Source organism: Coturnix japonica, chromosome 1, assembly GCF_054131305.1.
Source record: "Coturnix japonica strain WE chromosome 1, WE-NBRP24, whole genome shotgun sequence".
NCBI classification, from domain to species: Eukaryota; Metazoa; Chordata; class Aves; order Galliformes; family Phasianidae; genus Coturnix; species Coturnix japonica.
The window spans coordinates 67,996,145-68,014,473 of NC_140663.1; the positions used below are offsets into that span (position 1 = coordinate 67,996,145).

An 18,329-nucleotide genomic window follows, 5' to 3' on the forward strand; every position below is an offset into this window, starting at 1 on the left:
TACCACAGTTAAAAGGCTGAGGGAGCTTGTAGACAGGCTTATTTCATTATCAAAACAACAAAAAGAAGTGGGTACACAGTGCCAGAAAACACTCAAAGAAAAGCAAATGCAGCAGTTCTTACTACCAAGTAGAATGCACGGCCAGTATTTCTTTGTTTCAGAAATTAGCTGTAACACAGATAACAGAATGGCATTAGTAACAGCTCAAACTGCCTACCATCCCTAGGCAGCACACCTCCTGTAAAACTTCAGAGGTGCCACCACTTTTTTATTCCTTGCCAACATGCACATTTGTCACACCTGCTGGGTTGCCAACCATTTAATGGCAGAATGCGAACAGCAAGAGCTTTCAATCCAGTGAATACTGAAAGCAACTTATGCCAGTTCCACTGTCTCACTCTAGAGCTTCAGAATAATACATCACACAGTTGTTAACAATTAAACATAACAAACGTAGAACTACTGAATCCTTCATGCTTTTATTTATAAATAGAATTGTTTATTCGAGGCAGTTTTTTGAACGTGAATTTTGCAGACACAGCTTAATCATCTAATAATGTTACACCAAGAAATGTGAAATTTAAAAAAAAAAAAAAAAAAAAAAAGCAGAAAAGACAGGAAATTTCCTGATCCCAGGTTGTACAAAACCAGTTTTATAGCTCTACCTTCTGATTATGTCAGTCATCATGGAAGACTTGCAGTTTGTGGAGCACTTCCATACATGGCATTGGTGAATTTTATGTCCAGCTGTTAAACCACAACTAACAATGGGAAAAGACACATCGCACCTTCTTTGTACTATTATCTTATAATCTGCATTTGAAGTCAGAACAGTAGAGGCCACATGAATGTATGAACTTAGAGCAGCCTGTGCGCCTGTGAACATGGCACTTTCACATTTACATTACAAATAACATGGCTTTAAACTTACTTTTCATTGACGTTTTGTATTCTAGAGTCTTGACATAACAGAAGCAACTCTCACCCACTAAAACTGAATTCATTGAAAATACATACATGAAGCATATCCTGATTATCGCGTGTCTAGATCTAATCAAAGAAAACCTCCTATCTTCTGCAAAAAGGCTCTGATACCTTCAAGATACCATCTTTTCTTAGTCTCCTATCAATCTCAAGAATTGCTACAATTGTCTGTAAGTCACATCAAGCTGTACAGAACAAAGTCTTCAAAACAACAGAAAGGACTGGTAATGACTGCAACAGCTGGAGTCCTAAAGTTGGTTTCTTAAAAGCAGACCCACACTGTCCCTCTTCTCAGGCCACCGGAGAACTTACCTTAGACCTTATTAGAGGTTAAAACTAAAGAAAAACAACAAAGACTCTTTTGGGTGGTTCTTAAGAGCCTGACTGTCTGAAGCATGAGTCAACGCTAGGCACCAATTTGTAAACAGGAGCAAAGCTATAGCTTCTAGTCAATCATCTAGAACAGTTTGGTGAGGCTGGTGAGAAAAAGCACCTATCTCACCTCACTGCCTACATAGAAATTACACCTAGTGTTTTAAACATAGCAACTACACACATTTTATTTTTATCTCTCTCAGGTTCCTCTTTAGGTAGCTACTTAGCTATGAGAATTCATATATGCTAATCGTTGTTTAATAATTCACATTCACTAAGTACTAATAGAAACAAATTATTGGAAATACTCAAGTTACTGTGAGGCCAAAAATACACGGTATCCTGTTTGATAATCTGTAAAAGTTTAAAATACATGGAAAATAAAAGCAAGAATATGACACCTACCAAAATACCTCGAAGTATTTTAATTGAACTTTTGCAACCTTCTGACTTTTCTCCAAGTTACCTAGCAAATTTAATTACCTTCTTACTCTATTCCTTGCAAGCTCCTTTTGTCTCTCAAATATTCAATTTTATTATTATTATTTAAGTTAGCTATAGCTCAGCTGCTTTTTGTTACAGGTCTTCCTTTTGGCATAACATACAGGAAAAATAGCTACATATTGAAGACCACTGTTGCATCCATTTCAGGCAGCAGCCTTTACCCTCTGCTGGTTTGAACATCTAAGTACATCTTGCTCATAAAAAGCCAAATTCATATGAATGATGCATCTGCATCTCTTCTCGAAATGTCTCATTCCTCACTTTGCAACAGGTCAGACAAGACCAGACTGATGGACACCACTTACTATTTTTACCTGGAGCGATGCCGTGTGGGCAGTGCTGCTGTCAGTGAACCTGGCCTATCAAAAAAACCCAAAGCAGAGAGAACAATTTCTCCACCCTCAGAGTATCCAGAGTAAGTGTACTTGAAGGAAGTTCATTGGGTATTGAAAGACTTCTGAGCTGTGTTACAAAAAAAATTGAAAATCAGGACAACCTTCTGTCAATAGAAGGTACAGGAGTTCAGTTTTCAGAATGAATCTAGATGTGATACAAAATAACCACCAAAAGAAAGGAAGTACCACTCCACTGCTAAATGGAGTGGAGTGGTAAATCTGTTGTCACAATCACAGACTGTTTGTAAATTTATTTTAATTATTTGTGAGTATATCGTTGGTCATTACTTTGCCTTGGCCTTAAATGTGTTTCTTTCACAGAGAACGAACATTAACTTGCAAAGACTTTAACCTTAACAAGACTTCATGCCATTACAACCCTTGGCTTAGATCACCCTGTTATAAACACATGATGCTGGAGACTGCAATTTAGTTTCTGATCTTCCATTTCATTCTGAGGTTTACTTCTCAGGAGATGAATGTATTACTAGACCTACACACATTACAGATTGCATAAATACCTATTTTGTTAGTAACAACAATGAATCTCTCAACTGGTCTGGTTTTCCCCTGTATTTTTTAATAATCAGATTATTAAGGTGAATTATTTATGTTTTGAATTCAATGTAAAATATAGGGGGACACAAATCTCAGCTGTTTTAACATCACTGGCAGGTAATTCAAGACAGGAATCAAAGATGGAAACTATCAAACTGCTAACATTCCAACAACGGAAGTTAATACTCCATCCAAATATTTTCAAGCCTTGAAATCTGGCCCCCTGGTGCCTTTCCAGTAGAGATCCACACTCCAAAGATATCCCTAGTTTTTGTAGAGATACATGATCTTCAAAGCCAACACATACATAGTGCTTTAAACTAAGCAGTGCTGGGAATCAAATCATAGACTCAAATGGCCCTTAAATAAACTACATTGGCTAGTAACCATGCTCTTGATATAGTCCATAGCTGGACCATACAGGCTACAGGTCAGTGCTATGGCATCATAAAAGCAGTTTATTCCTAGAAATCAGACACTGATGTAATGGTTAGTAAGTCTTTGCACAATTTCCTTAGTATCTTTGATGAGCAGTGGTGTGCCCGGCACGTGGTATCAGGGTACAGATACCATCTTATCTACACTGTTTGGAATGGTAACAAAACAAAAACACATGCATGTTTTGCCTTCACTGCAGACATTCAAGCAATAAGGGAATAGGGGAAAACCAGAGCTTTATTTTTTAAAAAAGGAATCCAGGCAATATTGACCGTCCCACAAATACTTATTATCAACTGCAGTGTTTTCTACCACAAATATTCCCTTTGATGTCAGCAAGAAAGAAGAGATGCAAAGGCTGCAAGAACGTTTATGCTCACTGCTGTCTTAATTATAAACTTGTCTGACTACAAACAAATGAAAAATAAGTTGTTTGCATGCCCTGGCCAAATTCCTAAGGTTATAAAGAGAGCATTCCATTATTTATTATAGGAAGCATCTTACACCACTGTGAATGTAAATGCCTGCAATAATAAGAACTGTACATATTTAAAGAGCCAGGTCTTTGGCATGAATACTGCTTTGGTGCTAGCATAGGCTGCCCAGAGAAGCAGTGGATGCCCCATCCCTGGAGCAAGGCCAGATTTTTTTGGGCACTGTGCAGCCTAACAGAATGGCTGCCAACCCTGCCCACAGCAGGGGATATGGAACTAGTTGATCTTTAAGGTCCCCTCCAACATAAATCATTCTATGGATTTTAGTTATGAGATGAAAGAGAAGCAGGAATAAGAGATAAAAAACTACTGCTATCCTTTGTATAATACTCTGTGTGTGAAACACTACAGTCGCAGAGAAAACATTCTGGTGACATCTCTATATGACACAGCAATAGAGAAATAAACTGGAAGTACAAAAAAATTCAATTATTTCTCAAGAACGAAGCAAGCCAAAATTTACTGTATTATTTAGTGATTCATGCTGTCCTAACTCACACTGAAAGCTATGTACTTCTTCATTTGGAAATACACTATCAGAAAAACCAATGTGTATTTTCATTTTTGAATAGCAAACAATAGTTATTGCAATACATACTCAAGGTAATGAATACGGGCTTACTGTTGTTCCAGTTTTAGTTACATGAAGAAAGAAGGCATAGAAAATTTCTTACATGGAATTGCTCTGAAAAACATTTCAGCATAGAGGTCAATTCACAAACACTATCTTCTTCCCTGACCTAGAACTATACCTTCATGTTTCCTATAAACTTCTACTTTACAACTAAGTGGTCTGGTTTTGTTGTTTTTCCAACTTACCACAAGGTGCGTAAGAGTTTTCTGAGAGTCCTGAAGATGATGTGGTAGCAAACTTCTTATCCTGCATTTTGAAGGATGGTTCAGACAAGGAAGAGCTACTTCACTTGAAAACTCAAATTCTGCTGCTGTGCATTTCACACATCTGGGTTACATCCAGGCTGAGACACTGGAAAAAAAATAAATACATATATAATTTTTTTTTTTTTTTTTTTTTTTTTTTTTTTTTTGCCATAAAGAATCATGGAAATATGCATCAACTAATGCAGAAACTGTATCCAAGAGTTGTCTTTTTCCTGTCTTTGTGTTAGCCATAAAAAAGACACCTCAACACTGCATTTAGATCTCAGATATATGAAGAGTTAAGTATGTAGCTTGCTCTGAAAGTAATACCTCCTATTTATTTCCATGGAAACATCAACAAAAGCATAATAACAGTATTTGATACAGCAAATTCTCAGCTACAAAACAGCACTTTTCAACATAGCCGCCATGATTAGCTAAGCATTTGTGCCAGTCATAAACAGGAGCTTGCACGCCATGGTTGTAAAAATCCTTACTAGTGGAAGTGCCCTACTGTTGCTGTTGCCATTGTTGAAATGCACCACCCACTGCCTCACTGTGCTCATATCCACTGTTAGGTCTCCATGAACATCCAACCAAGGCACCAGTGAATGTCAATGGGGGCCATTATTTCCACGTGGAGGAATTTAATTCCACACCTTTGCTTCATAAGCACTTACATGTCAGACACCATTTTGTCCGACTGCCCCTCTGCTGCCATCTGTCACACGGCAACAAAACACAATGAAACATTTGTGGGTAGGCTCAACCTCTATGGCCGTAACGCTAACACTCACTTTTGACGCTGTGGGCCAATCAGCATTACTTTTAGAGCAGCCCCCATACATAAGTAAAAGTCGAAGAATAAAAGATCTACAGAAACATTCACTTTTAAGAACTGGATCCGGTATCAGAGAGTAAGGCATGAAAGCACCTTAGTGAACACATTTTAACTGTGCAAGGGCGGCAATTCTCAATCAGCTGCTTGTACAAAGATTTTATTCTTTCTGCGTGCCTTTTATTGCAACACTGCTAGATATTTCTCAATCCATTAGCTTTGTGATTGTGCTGCGCAGAATGACAGCTATTGTCAGCGAACTGCCCTGCACCACTGTGGAAAAAGCAACAGATGAAGGAGCCTGCACATATATTTCTAACTGCTCTTTATACAGTGAAGCAAACTATCAAAGAAAAGAAGTTATCTGCATTGTAAAGCAGGATGGCAGTATTGTTTTGAACTGTACACCCTGTGCATTTCAGTGATGTGAAAAGGACAGACACCTGCTTTTTTACTCACAAGTCACGTAATCTGTAAAATAACATAACATATATATACACATATGTATGCGTACACATATATATACATATATACACACACAGGTGTAACATAACCCCCTCTGAAACATGCTGTGGATTATTTCTTACAGTGGCTGTTTTCCAGCACAGAGAGTGCTAGTGCCTCACTCTGCAATTGTGTAGCCTGTAAAATCAGACTGCGGATTTCTTAAGGACACAGCAAAGAATTCAGGAAGCCAGAGATGGAATCACAAGTTTGAATCTAGCTCCAGGTAACTGATGGCTGAAGTCCGGCTGTGCTTTTTAACAAGCCTTCCACAAAGGTGCCATCTAGGTAAAAACTCATCTTGCAACTTGCGAGAGAGAAGCTGAGCTCAGCATACTGGAAGAGAATCATTCTCACCTGCAGCATCTCAGTGATTTAAACCTTGCAATGCCATGAATGCATGCTGCCCCACTCACACACGTGTTTCTTGACAACTGCAAGATTTGAAAATCCTAAGAATTCAATCTTCAGAAGTTACTACAGCGTGAGATTTACTTTCAAGAATGCTTGTCCTGGACAGGTAGACGTGTAAAAAAAAACATACACACGTTTTATAAGCAGAATGTATTTTCCCATTTAAATTATATGTAATATGTAAAATATTAAATTTAACTCTATCTATGCCGAATACAGAAACATACAACTTTCTGTAGAAACCAGATGCTGCTGTACTCGCCAAGAAATTTATATCGTGGCAGGGTGATTCATCTCAATGCATACTTCCAAGTTCGTATTTCAGAGTATTAATGTATATGCTCCTCTGCTCAGCACCTTAACTGCTGTGCCAAGCAGATGAACGCATAACAGCAGCTACCAATTTAGAACTTGACAAACGTGGTTCCTTATACCAAGAAAAAAAATACCACCTTAATCATATGAGTATTTACTTTACAGAAGTTTGAACTACGCTAAAAAGCAACAGACCTTGATCTTGTTAATGTGGCTTAATTTGATTTTAACATCACAGATTTCACGACATTTGGCATTGTTCTTAAAGACCTACTTCCTGCAGTTGTGCAGTTACAAGACAATTAACAATTTTTAAGACTAAATATATTTATATATACACACACACACCCTCACTATTATTGCTAAATGCTTAAGGTGTGCATCTCAGCCACTCAAAAACCACACAGCAAACTAAAAGAAACTCAACAGCATTTTAACATCTTACATCATTCAAAGTATGTCCTGATTCTGGAATCTGGGTTAATATTTTCCTCACTTATTTCTTGAAATCGGTAATGCCACACTATTAATCCAGGAACCAAACTACAAAGGCCAAGACCAGGCCAGGCAACAGAGCCAGCTCCTGTCAGTGCTTCCAGTTGAAAGCCAGAAGAACCTTCTACAGACTTAGGGCAAGCTTGGTGAGAGTAGCATTACACACACTCTTGCAGCACCAACCTTAAGCTGGACCTACAGCCCCAGTGAGTACTGACATGGGAGCCAGGCCTCCCATCACTCCTCAGCTTGCTAAGCCCTGCAGCAACACAGACAGATGAAGGAGGAAGACCACCACAATAACTGAGGGGCTGAAGCATCAGCACTGTGAGAAGAGGCTGAGGGGAACTGAGCTTGGTGGCAGCAGCACCTCCATATCTGAGGGAGACTACCAAGAAACAGAAGCTAGGCTGGTCATAATGGTGTGTGATGGGAAGACAAGAGACAACAGTAAGCTGAAATATGACAGGTTCAGGCTGGAAACGAGGAAAAACATTTGTACTGTGAAGCTGGTCAAGCAATGGAAGCCAGAGAGAGCTCGTTAGCTTCCATGCTTGGGGGCCTTCAAGTCCCAACTGGATGAAACCCTGACTTACCTAGACAGACCTCAAAGGAGACCCTGTTCCAGGCAGGAAGACCAAGTAGAGACCTCCTGATCTATGCAGCTTGAAGGAGCCTACAATCACATTTTGTGTTGTGAATCACCACTGCCTGCACCTTTTCTGGAGTTAATCTCTACTGAAAAGACTTCAGCTGCTCTACCCACACCTTAGAGTCCCAGCTCTGACACCCCAATAGAGCTTCTCATCTGACTCCAGTACTTTCTTCTTCTGAGAGAGAACTATTCTTTCAAGCACTTAAATCACAAAGTACATTTGTTTCATTTTTCAAGTATTTTTGAAGTACTTTTGATTCATTGTTGCTATCTAGTAAGTAAACCTCCTACACTAGTAACATGCAAAGCTGAGAAGGAGCAATATACTGGTAAAATATTTTTCCTCATCACAATTCAATTTAGTTCAAGCCATTTTTCCCTTTTCTCTTCAAGAAATATAACCTCACATGGTCCCAACATATCCTTTCTTGTTGAGAGTCAAATCAACTGTTGAAGCTATTGGTATAAACATATTTCCATTGTTTTTTTTTTCTTGTATACATTATACATCATCAGCTCCCAAAGCATTCTGTTGGGCAGGCAGGCAGCTTTCACACATAACAGAAAATCAGAATACATGAAGAGCAAGATCACTGAAACAAATCTCCACAGTAGTACCTGTTTTTATGACTACTGTAATGTGGAGACTAAAAACGCAGTATTTGAAGGAGTTGGGAACCAAGACTGTTGAGGTACCTAGAACGTCTACTGTTTGATATTTGAAAATGCTGCTGATTAACATTAAGCCCAGGGTACATTTTGGTACAGAATTTATTACTGATGTCTAAACATACTGCAGAGTGAAAACTGATTAAAAAAAACAAAAAACACCCAAACACTCCTAGTAAGAAATACAGTCATAGCCAGACACCCCAAGGTACCTGTAAACCCAGTTAGAACGTATTTATTCTACCTTTATTAGAAAACCACCTTCCCAATGCAACTGGTTTTCATTGATTCCTGGAGTGCTTCAGTTTTGCTTCTTTTTCTTTGTCTAGCAATGCCCTAGCTTCATTCTGTTAATGTATATAATGTTGCCTAAGAAAAATAAATACAGGTTTCTTCTTCTGGCACCAAGATAATACTGAGCTCCACAAGCTATTAAGAAGTCCAAACGATGGCAAAAATGTCTCCCAAGGCTTACTTAGAACAAGTATAAAAAACACAAGTCTAAGCATACCAGAGTTTGTGTCTCTTACACATCTGGAAGGCTGCCTCAGAAGAAAAAAAAAATCTTTATTATGTATGAGGTCCAAAACATCTGTGGTGAGCTCCAAAAGCCAGATTCAGAAGAGCTGGAGACAGGCAGGGCTCCCAGCTGTACTCACCATCAGCAAGAGCCCAATGCCTGTCTGGAAGTAGGTGACAGTGGGATGGAATGATCTGCCATTACAAAGGATGGAAAAAATATTGGGGGAAAGGGGTACGTGAAGCAGAACAGGAACAGAGAAAACATGACTAAGGCACAAACATCAGCCTGTGAAAAGTTTTCCAGAAGAGTCCTCTCCGTGCCAGTATGGCAGAAGAAGCATGCTGAAGGTAAGAAGGAATATTATGCTGGCTGTAATATGGACCACAGAAACCTCAACAACAGAAGTCAGAATAAGAATGGCAGGAGTGAAGAATTTGAGGAAGCTTTCTTATTTAGTCTTTCTTCTAAAGAACTAAATACATCTTTCCAGGTTAATCTTAGAAATTACCTTAATACTTTTGGCACCCCTTTTAACTACAGTCACTATATGTACACATATTAACTATCTGTTTCTATGCATGTCATACAACTCAATAATGTTTCACTTCCAAAAAGAAAAAACAAAACCTTTTTATATTTTTAGGACCACTGAAACTTGAGTTACACTTTATCCTCCTACCAAAGAGAAACTGCTTCTAACTTCTAGGGGCACACAGTGCATTTATCTTTCTGCTGTTCAGTAAACAGGGAAGAGAGAGTTACATTAAGTATAAAGGAATACTGACTAGGCAAATACGAATAAATCTTTCTTAGTAACTGCAGCCAATTCTGACAGAAAGCAAAAACTATTTACTTCCCTACACATGCCAAATTCATCACAAGTATTTGTCCTGCTATGTAAAAATACACTGACTTTTTAAACACTGCAAATTAAGCAAGGGTTTCACTGATAAACCTTGCTAAAACACTGCTCATCTCTCCAGGGCTAGGGTTCTACCTGGAATTTGAGGCTCTGCATGGAGAGATCCCTTAAACCCCTACAAATCTTAGAAAGGGCACTGACATTCACACTGTGGCGGATCTTGCTGTCACACATCTATGTCACTTTCCCAGCCGTTGCTCCTCCCAGCTGCTGGAGATTACGACTCTCTGCTTTCTGATTGAGCCTGGAGACCTAAGCATATTCCCACAGCTTAGCATAAAGCCATGAATTTTACACCGTTTGAGCAGAACCTGGGGTTTTGCAATGAGGCAGCTAAGGTGTGGGCACACGCTCCCAGCTGCAAATTCTGCTGAGGAAGCACTAATCTCCAGCAAAGGGTGGAGCGGAGACTTTGGGACAGAAACAACTTAAACCACTTCAAGGTCTGCCACGGCTTGTCTGTCAGCACCACGGCTTTGCTCCTGTAAAGAAGCCTATCGACATCAAAGGGACCGTGTGTGCTGGTGCAATTACTGACATCCACGTACGCAGAGAAGGCCAACTAAAATATGTAATTTTTTAATACATGCTAATGACATCATTTTCACTGAACTGAAATACTACGCATACTTGCTAGGAAAAAAAAAATATAGATTTGCAAAGTTATTGCTCATTTATTTAAAATAAGGTCAATTTTTATACAGCAACATTCACAGAACATTTCCAAACAGCACTCTTGCTAATCTATGCTGATCTGCATACCCCAGGCAAAACCTTGCTACAAAAGTGCCTTTATGTATCCAGGAATACGCTTATGCCTAAACAGGGAATTTTAAGTTGTTTCCCAGACTGTTCCTGTATCCAATGCAACCTGTTTATTTTGACCTCAGTTCTTAGAAACTGTTGATGCCACGGTAGAAATATGCTGTGTGTTCCAACAGGCAACAAACAGTCCTAATGACAGAATACTCCATCTGTGCTGCCAGAGCGTGCAGCCTCACTCTATAGCTTGTATATGCTTCAAGCAGGAAGGCTCAAAGCACAGAGAGCAGGGATGCAAATGGCACCGCAGCTCACAGCGCTATGTGCATTCTGACTGTACCAAACCTGTCAAAATGGGCCTTTGAACAGTCTACTACCTACTGAATTATCTACTTGACATTAGCATACCCCAAACGCACCAGCAGCAATTTTGTGCTACCCTCCCTGCCCTGAGTTTAAGTACGTGCTTCTTAAGGTTGTTGGTTTTTTTTGTTTTGTTTTTTCTAATGCTTCAAGACTACACAGTCAAGAAAGCTGATTTAACACTGCCCAGTGTTATCAAAAGGTAAGAGTTAACGTGTGCACAACATATGGCTCTATTTATGGCAGGTTAGCACACCAAATTCAAGGGAATTTTCCAACAACCTCATACTTTGCAAAAGGTATATTACAGAAAAACGCATGTGGAGATCCTTTAATTATTCTTACAACTTCACTTAGAAGAAGATTCTCTTATACGATGCAGCTGTGGAGCAACATCCACTGGTAGTGGTAGCATGAAAGGGCAATCCTTTTCTTTTACCAAGGTCTGGTACCAATTACCATGGATTTAGAGGCACTATATAAAAGACAGTGCTGATTTGTTTCTAAATTTGTATCTTGATTAAACTGTCAGACTACAGCAAAAAAAAAAAGAAAAAAAGAAAAAAAAAGAAAAAGTCAAGCCTACCTGATGTTAAAATGCTACTACAATATATTACCCAAGGAGAACAGGACAATTTCCAAACACTTGGAAATGGATCTATACTACATTTTATGTTTAAACTTCAAATTTCTGTCATGCCAAATCAAATGCAAGAGAAACAGCAGTTTATACTTGAGCTGTAAAATCAGCATGTTCCAAATGGGTTTTTTTTTTAAAAAAAATCAGCTATTTAAGCTAATAACCACTACGTTACTATTTTCAAAATGATTTAAAACAAAGTACCAAATAATAATAATAAAAAAATAGGCAGAACCAATTTCTCAGGAACACAGATGGGTCAGAATAGCATTTTTCAACATTTATCTCAGTAAACAGAGAATTTGGTCTCACCCTGTTAAAGCTGAGTTATTTCCCCTGCAGTGGCTTCAATGATACTGAATATATTTTAACTATCTGGAATTTCAACATCTAGGATTAGTGCTGTAAACACGCATAGTGATTGCGGTCTAATGAAAGAAAACGTCAACATAAACATGGGGAAGCAAAAGCAAGATCAGCCATGCAGAAATTCCAAAAAGTAGTTTAGGAATTAAACTACTGTTATTAAAACGACTGTGATTAAAGTTTTAGTAGTACACTGAACTACTCGGTACAATGCATATATTACCCAAGAAATAATGATTCATTTTCAGTTGTGATTGGAAGCCCTCACTCTTCCAAAAGCCCGTTTTCCCCTATTGCTATCCTACGTCCTAACACTAATTTTTGACTTAATTGCACATAGCAGCTGCATAAGGAAATAGCTGCTCTACACCAATTATTCTGCACGCACCCTTCCAGAGCGGGAATATACGATGAAGTACTACATCATGAAGATCAGGCATATTTTTGGATCCTCAAAGTAGAGTAATTGATCCTCCCCTCTCCCCAGATTCAAACGTGGAACTCTGCTGCAATGGGTTCTTTCCCACACAAATCAAGCCTTAGCTCTTTTGAATTGAAACAATATGGGATGATTATTGTGGGAAATTTTTTACTGTTACTGTAATTTAAAACTTTCTGTACCCAATTTTGCATTTTCTATAAATCAAAAACCCATTTCACTTAGGGCTACAATTAAACAGAGGAAATCAAAGACTAACTTCTAAGCAAGTCTTGCTATTAATCATAGGATGAACTAGTAGTACAACTACTTTTACTGCAGTTTCTTTCTGCCTGAGAACTACATTTTAATCTAAAGCTTGAACTCTTCGAAGAGACTGTGACACAGATGAGAAAAATTAAATAAAGGTACAGTTAATGGTACAGCATCGCATGCTATTTCAGATGTGAGACAAGAAACAAAGCACACCGACTTGTGTCATAAATCCCAAAAAAAACACCCCACCAAACCCAAACAAAACCAAACAAAAAACAAACTCACTAGTGACAATACAATCAATCAAGGTTATTCATGGAAGGCTCTCTCACCTTCTGACACAACAGAAGCCTGGTAAAAACTACAGCTCAAGCAATGTTAGCCCTAATGCAGTGCTACTGGGCAGGCAGCTACTTAAGGTCTGGTGCTGCAATTTACAGGGCTTACTGGGCTTCTCCCTTCAACACAAGACACAGTCACATCTCTTACTTTATGTCTCCGAACAATTCTTTCTCTTCACCTTTTAAAAGAATAATTTACAGAAGTAACTGATCTCAACATCAACATTTAAACTTAAAATATGATATGCAAACACAAAATGCTGTTGAAAAAGGAAACTGTGGGATACAAAAACTCAGGGCTTCTGTTTTTAACCCAATGGCCAGACAAAGTGAAATACCAACTCCTAAATCGCTGAAATACACATTTTATCAAGCCTTCCTGAATTTTTTTTTCTCTGTCTTTCTCTTTCAAACAAATCTCCAACATCTTCATGGTTTCTGCATCTCCACTGCCCAGATATGTGGAGGGATCATTTTAATGCTGTAATGTACACCACAAAGGAATTTGTCTAAGCCACTGCTTTATCTGCAGCTGTATGCTGACAGTAAGAATAAGAAATAATAGCAGCCAAATAACAAAACATACACTCAAAATAAAAATTGACTTCTACTCAAACACATTTTTGTACTGCGCATGTCCTCTGCTAAAGACAAACCTTGCCGTGGTTGTGAGGTAAAGCTAAAACATCTCCAGTAAAATTCCCATGCTTTTCCATTTGGAAAGGCCTCTTAAAATAAAACAAAAAAACTAAACTAAGCAGAAAACTAACAAAACCTTTCCTGACACTGAATTGCTATTTGAATTGTCACCTCCTAGAACAAGTAACAAATGAAGCAACTGACTTCGCATAGAGCACTGCCCAAAACACTGTTTTACTGCTCACTTTTCTTCCCAGCTAAGATTCCTGAAGCATTTGCAGATCCCTTTATCTCTGACAATGAGCTCCGGAAGCAATCAACACCCCTGTTTCTCAAAAAGTGCATTCGAAACACGTCAGATGGTCTGTGATATGGTGAGTCCTCCAGTCTTTGTTTCAGCATGGTGAAACTTGCTCACTGTTTTGAGCACGCCGTACACCTAACAGAAGGAAAGGAGAACTTCTAATTTTGTCTTCTTTCTGAGCAGCAGGCAAAGGCAGGCACGGGCTGCAGAGGAGATGCACAAGCCAGAACAGTTACAGCAGCCGTAACACTCTTGCCTTCCAGTAATTTTGGGAAGACTGGATCTATGAATTGATGTAAAGAGTGAAGAAAGAAAGAATAAAATAAAAAAAAAAAGCAAAAACAAGCAGTATGAATGAAGAGGAGCACTTGCTGAGGATTACCAGGGAACATTTCAGAAAACCCCAGCTATAGGCCTCCTGCATTTTCACTTCTTCTTCAAAGCACTGTTTTTCATACAGTTCTCACCAGCTGCAGAAAAGAGGAGAAGTAGTGGTAGGAGACAGAGAGGACAAAGAAGCCATATAGTCTGGGAAACACGGAGATAATTTGTTTATGAACTCCACTAGACTACCAGTGGATGCAGAATTAAGTCCTGGGCAATCACAGTGCAGAATTTGATTGTCACATGCACACAAATTAGAAACACAGGAGGAAAAATAGCATTTTCACAGTCCTAAGGAAACAAGAGTTGGTCTTCCGCAGTGATGGAAGCAGCAGCTCTCGGGCTGGCTTGAAGTCGCCCACAAGGTGGAATCAGCATGGCTGCCTTCCCGTGGTCTCACCACCAGCTTCCCAACATCACACTGCCTGCATGCCCAGAGCATGCTCTGTGTAGTTGTAACCTTGATGACAATGAAACCTGCAGACAGGGCAGCTGAGAAAGCCTGCCTCACACCTGAGCTGACTGTACCCTGCTACATAATGCCAATACTGCAGAAACGAGGTATGCTTACATACCCTCTGGAAACAAAACACTTGCAGTACTGAGGAGAGGATGCTGTAAAAAACAGATAAATAAATAGAAATAATAAAAGAATAAAACGCAAATTCAACTACATTCAGGAAGGCAACAGGACAAACACAGTGGTATATATTCCTAGGGAAAAACAGCAAGGAAAAGATCTAAACTATCTGAGTGCCATTATTTTTTCCAAAAGTTCCTTCTGTTTGGTACCCTGCAGGGAGCACACAAAGCATTATGATCTGTAAGTTTTCATTTCCATGGCCCCTGTTTGATATTCTGCAAAGTTACTGGTTTCCTGTTTTCTGGGGTTTGGGTTTAGTTCAAGTCCCCATACCATTTTAAGACATACTAGACTTTAATTACTCGTACAGCAGAATCTTAAATTGTAAGGATAATAGGCAGGCAATTTCACCTTACCTTCCTGTGAGCTACCCTGATCAGACAGGGACTTGGACCTGTGGGCTATTTCTACACAGATGTTGCCCGTGTTGCAATCTTTCCTATTAATTCCAAACGGATAAAAGAGTGACTAACGTGAAAGGTGGAGGCAAACGAAAGAAACACCACAGCAAGTAAGCAATGGCAGCACGTAATCTTCCATTGTGGTACTGAACTGTGGGAGGCAGAGGAGCCTCCTCCTACAGCTCCAAGCGAAAGCCTCCACTCAAAGGAAGTGGAGGACTGGAACAGCAGCTGCAGCACAGACCAAGACACAAGATGCAGCCTTGTGCAAAACAATATTTAACCCCTCAGATTCTGTAAGCACTGCCTTTCAAAACAGTATACAGCTCTTCCCTCCTCAGCCTTTATTCAGATTTATTCAGATCTCAGCTGTTTCTCACAAATGAAATCTCCTGCCCAACAACCAAGCTACCTTCAAGCAGAAAGTACTTGGCCAGAGGAGGAAGAAACTTGAGGTGTCTCCCACTGCTGCACCCAAGGCTGAATGTAAAAGTATCTCTCAGTTTCTTACTGTTCATCCACACAAGGGACTCGCATACACCTTATGGAGGCCTAGTTTCCGGACAACAGCATACCTAAGATACATATTCTACAAATCAAATGATATTTATATGAAAAGGATAGAAACTAGACAAACCTCTTTGGTCTGTGGCTTCTATTGATCATAAGGAGTTAATCCCACTGAAATTCATGACACAAAATTACTCTTTCTCCCAGAGGCTACTCCAGAAGTAGTTCATGGTACACAAAGGACAGAGAAAATCAGGGTGCTATCTGAAGCATTCTTAGTGGGACTTCAAATTCACCATGCAAAGAATTGCTTTCCTTTTTAAAACTGCCATTAGAAGTAACACCAACCAGGCAGTGATAAGAAGAGTAGCCATTGATTGCCAGGAAAAACTTCATTATAAACATTTCTCAAAAACACTCTATACAGAGCTTCAACAAAGCCTGCAAGTGCACTGACAAAGTAATTTTTCACCTCCTTCTCTTAACACTAACAGGATTGCGAGACTTTGTATTTGTTTGCCTGCTGTTGGCAATTCTTAATCTAGTAAGTGCAGTTAAGAGGTAGGCTTGAGTTTCCACGGATGGATCTGCAGGAAAGCTCGCTAATGCTCATTCCTACACCTTTAATTAATGTGTATTTTGGGTTAGATGGTGTTTCAGGAGGAACACACGGATGACATATGAAGCTAGGAAACTCAAGGACGTGACGCTCACTGCCTCTGACCCTTCTCCCTGTGAATCCTGGAGCAGCACCACGTGTGCGCCTGCCCTTTAACATACTCGGCTCAGCAGGGAACAAAAGTTAAAAGGCTTACAGCAATTATTTTGACAATAATGGAATTGCACTTCTGTGTCCAACCCAGAACTTCACACAGGTGTAAAGCAGCCATATCCAATCAACTGTGAAAGACGTATATATTTCGGAATGGTAATTATGTTCCCATTAAGTTCCTTCTAATTTGTTAAAACTGACTGCAAGAGGCAGATTCTTCATGATGTTAAAGCTGTTTTTCTTTTTAAATCCTTGGTGAGATAAAGCTGATCAACCTCTGTGCTCACCTGACTTCTGTATTGGCCTGCCTTTCATACAACCACCTTTCAAGTCTGCTTTTCTCTCCTACATCAGCCCTTTCTCTGGACTCAGGAAAATCCTCTAGATTACCTTATTCCCTACTGACTGCACCTGCAGCCAAGTGCTATTCTTTACCTTCTTGCCTTCAGCCACACCTACATTTTCACTCATGCAAGTATTTTTGAGCAAAAAATACAAACTCATGAAAGATATCATTTGTATCCTGTCAAGTATGACCCCCTGAGAGCATTCTGTATCATATGGAAAGAAGGAACTGCCACTCTAAACAAGCAGTAACTAAGATCTTGAATGTGTACACCTGAATACAGCATATTCGACTTGAGTTTCAGCTACACCAAGTAGGATTGTGTCCACAGGAAAACACAAAGTCTCGCAGGTGAAACAGACATATACTGTAGAGCAGGTTATATTTTAAACGTAATAATTGTACAGAGATATTCAGAAGGCACCAAGGAGACAGTAGAAATAATTGTTTTAGTATCATTTAAAATGTAAATGTTATGTAATATGTAATTTAAATGTAAATCTGCACCTTAAACCTTCAATCCATCAATGTAAATCTCCAGTTAAGAAACAAAATTTCCATGTGATCATGTTAATTCCTCCTTCTATAATAATTAGAGAATGAGAAATGTATAACCTCCCATTAAAGAAAAAAAAAGGTAACTATCTTCATAACAGACTGAGTTGGAAAAGTATTTAAAAACTGGTTACTAATAGAAGTAGATTTATAAATGTAAATGGTTTATTCTTACATCCAAGCAATAGAGAAACTCTACATTTCATACCACATTAAAAACAAAAACAAAACCCACGATGACCCTCTAACAGCAGAATTTCTATGTGCATGACCCTCGGGCCCTCTCTTATGAAGTTTCCCTCCGTTTTGGGATAACACAATTAATTCCTTCCTAGGCATCTTGAAATTCATAAATATATGCTGGAGTAGGGAGAATACCGATAGGAAAGTAAGATTTTGACACTCCTCAGTTTAAACTAGACAAAGAAAGAAGGCAAAAGGCTCACTGCGTTAAGTCGTAAGGTCACCCAGAACTGAGCGTTCTTTAAATGTACTTGAAGAGTCATTTGAGTTCAAGCTTCCTGCATCAGGTTTTTAAATCAGCGTTACTTCGGTTTAAGAGCACAATCCAAAACACTCTGATATCTGTGGGAGACTTTCCACTGAGTCAGGACTGGACAGCCTAAGTTTCCTACAGACAAATAAGA

General features: G+C 39.1%; 1 long non-coding RNA gene across 15 annotated transcripts in view; it reads right to left on the bottom strand.

Annotated features, from left to right (window-relative positions):
* LOC146762491 (uncharacterized) overlaps positions 1–18,329 on the bottom strand; it is a 195,860-nt gene that overhangs the window by 70,712 nt on the left and 106,819 nt on the right. For all 15 annotated transcript variants that reach the window (XR_014936693.1, XR_014936685.1, XR_014936688.1 and 12 more), the window contains one exon: positions 4,568–4,733. This is a non-coding gene — a long non-coding RNA (uncharacterized LOC146762491). The remainder of the gene's footprint in view (positions 1–4,567; positions 4,734–18,329) is intronic.